The sequence below is a fragment of the Peromyscus californicus genome, unplaced genomic scaffold (genome assembly GCF_007827085.1).
Source record: "Peromyscus californicus insignis strain IS unplaced genomic scaffold, ASM782708v3 Scaffold_15__1_contigs__length_86483966, whole genome shotgun sequence".
Taxonomy (NCBI): Eukaryota; Metazoa; Chordata; class Mammalia; order Rodentia; family Cricetidae; genus Peromyscus; species Peromyscus californicus.
The window spans coordinates 20,325,222-20,331,332 of NW_026294447.1; the positions used below are offsets into that span (position 1 = coordinate 20,325,222).

The 6,111-nt window shown below is 41.1% G+C and overlaps 1 long non-coding RNA gene across 3 annotated transcripts; it reads right to left on the reverse strand.

Moving 5' to 3' along the window:
- Positions 1-418: 418 nt before the first annotated feature.
- Positions 419-5,757, reverse strand: LOC128110472 (uncharacterized). 3 transcript variants are annotated; one of them, XR_008218218.1, is made up of 4 exons: positions 5,354-5,757; positions 4,140-4,535; positions 1,127-1,439; positions 419-653 (listed from the first exon to the last, which is right to left on the reverse strand). It is a non-coding gene; the product is annotated as an uncharacterized LOC128110472 (long non-coding RNA). The 3 variants fall into 3 exon arrangements; XR_008218219.1 differs by having other exon boundaries at positions 4,140-4,295; positions 4,468-5,695; XR_008218217.1 differs by having other exon boundaries at positions 4,140-5,685.
- Positions 5,758-6,111: the final 354 nt, after the last annotated feature.

Below are 6,111 nucleotides of genomic sequence, written 5' to 3' on the forward strand. Positions count from 1 at the left end.
GATTCTCTGGCCTCAGACTCCCAAAGGCTGAGACTGTAAGACCATGCACCCGCAGCCAACTTATATTCAAATAAAAGTGCACAATCTTGGCTGAGGGTAGTTTTGTTGAAGCATCTTATTTTTGTTAGTAGTCTTGAGATACTCTCTGTTGTATTCTAGCCTCTGGTGCTTAGAGCTGGTTCTTCCAGTTTGGTGTTTATTCTTTATTGGAAACAGTATGTTCTCTCTCTTTGTGAGAGTGAACCATTTTTCTTCTTTGTTTTGCACTTAAGAAAGACTATCAGATCAAGACTATGAATCCAAATCATTAGAACAAGGGAAGATCTGCCCTCACCAAGTTGTGAAACAGAACAGAAAAAAAAAAAAAAAAAAAAAGGAAGAAAAGCAAATTCATTCCCCACCTCCAGCTCAAAAAAAAAGCAAATTCATTCCCCACCCCCACCTCTTTGAGCTGGAACATCTATTTTCTGCTGCCCTTAGACATAAAAAGTTCCTGACTCTGGTTCTGAAGACTAAGAGTACCACCTCTACATCAAGTACTGTTCCTGGGCCTCAGACTTCTGGTTCTCCAGCTTGTACATACAACGTTTCTGTTCTTCTTGGATTCCATAATTAGCTGATCCAGTTCCCATAAGAAATTACATGTATCTGTTCTGTTTATAGAAGAAAACCTTGATTAGTGCACAAGACTTGAGTTTTTTCAGGTTCCAAGGTGGGATTCCTACGTTTACCTACTCAGTGTTCCCTCAGCTCCTGAAGCACGGGGCCCAATTCTTTGGAAGGTTTCCCATTCCCAGTAGATGGATGAGGATATCTCAAGGATGCCCATGATCTAAGTCCCCTCCAAAATGAATGGCATTCTGGTATTCACATTGAATGCTGTGTAATAGTCTCTATGCTCTTCAGCCCCCCAAATAATATAGGATTGTTAAGTGAATGAAGGGCTTATCTAAAAAGTAAGAGTGTGAACTTCACAAACTCCCCTCTGAGAGGACTTAGTATGCAGAGTTCTATGTTTTATGGTATAAGTTAAAATTGTTTCCTACTAAGCATTAGTTTGGGAGCAAAATATTGAGCATTTCTGGTCTGCTTCTTATATGGGAAGGTAGATTACTAGAACACCTACCTCTTTAGTTACAGAGTGTGTTAGGCAGTGGTTCTATATATTCCAGACACAGAAGTTATTAGTTAGCTATGAATCTTCTGGAGATAATAGAAAGGAAAACCGGTCAAAATTCCATTTCAAAGATTTTGGAAAAGCTGAATATCAGGGATGAAGATAGGGTTTTTTAGTTGCTGACTGTCCAGCCACAAGAGGTAGATGATTCTGGATTCTCTTGTCTACCATCCACTGCTGTTTGGTTGAATATGCGACGACTACTCCTCCAAGTTCAGTCAAGTGGACTGATAGACAGTGATTCCAAATGCACCGTGACTGCCTTTGTGAAGGAAGAAATGGGTTAATGTCAGAAAGCCACTGACTCTTTTGAATTCCAGTATCTAAGTGGCTATTGTTCCTCTCAGAATAGAATTTTCTAGAAGACAAAACACTTACTAAAGCTCTATAAAGAAAATATCCATTAAAGATACAGAGACTGGGGTTCCACTAATGTAATAGGAAAATCCAACTTGCAAGAGAGATGCCAGAGTTGGATTGATTGCTGTGTACACCAGTGACATGAATATAAAGACTCCCTGAGGTTAAATTGGGCTCCTGCATTGAAATTCTAATTAGAAATATGAGTGCCCCAACTCTGTGCAAGTACATGTGTGTTTAATTATTCCCCTTTCCCACCTTATCTCTTCCATTATTTTATACCCCTCTCCCTCCTCCTTTCTTGCTGTTTTCAAGCAACCCATGCTCCTCACTTAATCTAAGTGTAGGGCCTTTCTTTAAGTTGGCATTAATTGACAAGCAGTGTTAATTATTATTTTTCATGTGTGAAGAGGGCTAATATTAACTCTCCATGGGCCTGAAGGTGACTTCAGCCCTCTTGTTTCTGGTGGCTCCACTTTGCCTTCATCACTGGCATTTCTTTAGTCAGACAGACACGCCATGTATTCTTCCTCCTCCTAATGGTATGTACTGATATCTGTGATAATTGAGGCCACTGGGTGCATCATTTTTCTTCTGTTCCTGCATTTGTAAAGCTGGCACTTTGGACAACTGAAGATTAAATCAGTTTTACATAACCAAAAGAGTGAAGAGGGGAAAACAGAGCCTAGAGCAAATACTAAGGGCCTCCCTAAGGCCAGGAACCTATACTCAGACTGGCACGAAGATCCAGAACCTAATATTGCTCCACATTTTATTGACTAATATCCAAAAGGACCTGTGAACCGTGAAACCAAGATGGTCCCCCTGAGTAAGAGTTGGGTTTTGGCATCGACGTGAAGAAGCTTCTGTTGTTAACTATGAGCTGATTTGCTTTTTAAGATAAGACCATAGTCAGCTTTCTTTACCACTGTATCTTGGACTTAAATCCAAGGAATAAATGTATTCAAGGGATGGGATTTTCTGACTCAGGAACCAAGATGGCCTGATGCCTGAGACCGTCCCATGTGCCCTGTGCGGTGTAAGGGAACTTCAGTTGCAGGTCAGAAGTAAAAATCACCTCAGCAAGTCAGAGGTTAAACCCGGAAAGAGTGAAGCAAGAAAGTGTCAAACATTGAGACAAAGGGATCAGGTAAGATTTTAAATCCAAGTCCCAGTTCTTCAGCCCGGGAAATTCGGAGAAGATGGGTCAACGACTACTTGGGGCCAGTGGTTGGAGTGTCAAGAAAGAGTCAGATGTCCTATTTGTCTCACGCTGAGCAAAAAGAAAGAACACAAATTCAAGAGTCGATGGCGCCGGGTGGTGGTGGTGGTGGTGGTGGCGGCGGCGGCGGCGGCGGCGGCGGCGGCGGCGGCGGCGGCGGCGGCGGCGGCGGCGGCGGCGGCGGCGGCGGCGGCGGCGGCGGCGGCGGCGCACGCCTTTAATCCCAGCACTCGGGAGGCAGAGCCACGCGGATCTCTGTGAGTTCGAGGCCAGCCTGGTCTCCAAAGCGAGTTCCAGGAAAGGCGCAAAGCTACACAGAGAAACCCTGTCTCGAAAAAAAAAAATAAAATAAAAAAATAAAAAAAAAAAAAGAGTCGATGGCTGAGCATCTCTCTGACAAGCACTGCTCTATCAAAGAACCAGAGTTCAATCCCCAGCATTCACATCTGGCCATGCACATCTGTCTATACTTCCAGCTCCAGAGGGATCTGATGCCTCTAACCTCTGAGAACATTTGCACACACATGCACCTACCTGGCCATATGTGTGTGTTTGTGTGTATGTATAATTAAAAATAACAAACATAAAAAAGGATCCCAAGAGCCTTAGCCTCTAACTCAACTATATACTAATTATATGACTTAGCAAGAACATACCTTTAAAATTATTGTAATGAGCCGAGTGGTAGTGGCGTATGCCTTTAATCCCAGCACTCCGGAGGCAGAGCCAGGAGGATCTCTGTGAGTTCGAGGCCAGCCTTGTCTACAGAGCAAGATCCAGGACAGGCACCAAAACTACACAGAGGAATCCTGTCTCAAAAAACATTATATATATATATATATATATATATATATATATATATATATATATATAGTATTGAAGATTTTATAGGAATATTGTGTAGGATTAAATGAGATAATATATGTAAAAGCTCTTTGGAGATGTAAAGTTCCTTCACAAATTTTAACTATGATTTACTAGGGACAAATGTTTTCTTACAAGTAGGCGATAATAAGAGTTTAGTTGGTACCTCAGCTCAGACACATAGAGTTAATTCCCTGCACACACAGGAGGATATTCTACCTCCTGCGAGACACTCAAAAGAAACAATTCTTCACATATGAGGAACTGCCTACATCCAAGCTGGGATGGAAACCTTTGCACTGTTAGAGCCCACGAGGGCAGAAACTCAGAAGGAGTTCTTTATTGGCTATTCTTCTTTTGATCTAGACCTATACACTTGCCTTATTAGTCAAAAAAATAAATCAACCCCAAATCTGTCACTGCTGGGCTCAACAAATACCAACTTGAGTGCTAGTGGCAGGAGGGGGCGGGGGCAGTCCCTCAGTCCCTCACTGCTTTTGAAAGTGAGACCCTGACCAACAGCATCGTTGTCAGTGGGGTAGTCGGTAGTTTCCAGCTCTGGCCTCCACCTGTATCCACTGCAGCAGAAAGTCTAGGAATGGGGCCTAGCAGCCATATTCGGACAAGTTCTCCAGGAGACTGGTGTGTGTTGCAGAAGTCTTGAGAGCCTGTCTTCCAGGTAAAAAACAAAAACAGCAGTGTAAATGTGTGTTTCATTTGTAGATTACTGAGAGATCTTGACCAGTTTTAATGCATTTTAGTGTGAATGATATTTAAATCCAGTATCTGTAATTAAAATATCATTTATGTGTGCACACCTAGGACCATATTCTTTAATTTGTACCTGTTCAATAAAGTTCAATTTTCCACGCTTGATTTGAACAGACGAATGGCTTGGTCAAGTCTAATTTCCTGTAATACATCAGAAATTCAAACACTCATAAAATCTGAGCATATTTTTGTTTACTAAAGATTCTAATCAAGGTGGGAGCTCTTACAATTAGCCTTGGTAATAGAAATGTAAATTAGATTCAGTCCATTAATTTTAGCAAAATCCTTTCTTATTCTGCTTTTAATAGTATTTAAGCCTAGCTATTATGCTGATATCATTGTAAAATTTACAATATGCTTTATTAATATAGATCATTCAACCACAATGTAGTAAGATAAGTACAAAATAGACTTTTGGGAAAACAGAGGTAATATTGTTTTTATAAACTTAGTAAAAGAAGAAATACTGGTGAGCAATGAGAGAAAATGTCCGTTTCCCTTCTTTTATCCATTTTACAATAGTCAGCTACACAAGCACCAATAAGTGTAAACATCTCCTAAGAACCAGTCAGCCATTTTTCCTATTTGAATATTTCATTATTTTAAATGTTATGTAAAAATGAAGTTTTACTGCACAGGGGGCACCATGCTCATTTAGCATCGTGTTCAGGCATGAGCCAGAGAGTGGGTGACCAGAAGGACCATGATCTCTTTGCTCAGGAGTCCTGCCCACTTCCCTTCTACTCCAGGACTCTAGAAGCTGTACCCAGGCAGTTTGAAGGAAACACTCTGCAAACATTTTCACAATACGTTAGATTTTCCTGAAAATACCTCATCGACAATTACCAACACTATGCAAATCTTTCTACCAAAAAGTCATAGTTTTCAGTGTGAGCACAGAGCAGATCAAGGCGTTCCTTTCATTAAGTCTCCTTCACCCACATCCCCCATCTATATACCAGCATCGAGACTCTGTGCCTTCCTCCTTGTGCGTCCATTAGCATCCGCCTGGGGAGGAAGGGGCACCCAGCTCCGTGCTCCAGCTTGGCTGCATTCTGTCTCCAGGAAGGCTGCAGGAGAATTTTTAGCCCTTATCCTCTCATTAGAAATGTTGCTCTGCTCAGCTCGGCATGACACTCCTTGCATAAGAGGAAGTTCTGATTTTTTTTCCCTCTCAAATGAAAACTGAAAACCAAAGGCTAACATTTCTAGCCTTACAAAGTCTACTGATGAGAAACTAATGACCTAGGATTTAACATGCAAATCTTGAGGCTGTGGGGCCAAGGAGAAGGTATATGACAATACCTTGTATCACAAATTGTATAGATTTAAAACTTAACATAGCTAGATATTTTAAATAACCTTTTATAATAGCCTTTTATAATTACAGTGGGACCCTCCTGTGTGTGAATTATGGTGTATTCATGTTTAGTTGCATTGACTGCACTCAGCTTTGAGCCATGTGCCTAGCAACACACTGGGTATGAATTAATGTGCAATAATTCATGGCCTGTTGTGCCATATTAAATATAGCATTGATTCAATTTTAGAACTGCAACATAATGACTCAAATATTTCTCAGAATGCTAAGTACCCCATACGATTTTCATTTAAGAGTCTGTTCACATTTGCGACCTCCACTTACAACAGCGATGTTTTCCTACTGCAGAGGAAAAAAAAAAGCAATTGCCCCACCAAAAATTAAATAAAATGCCAA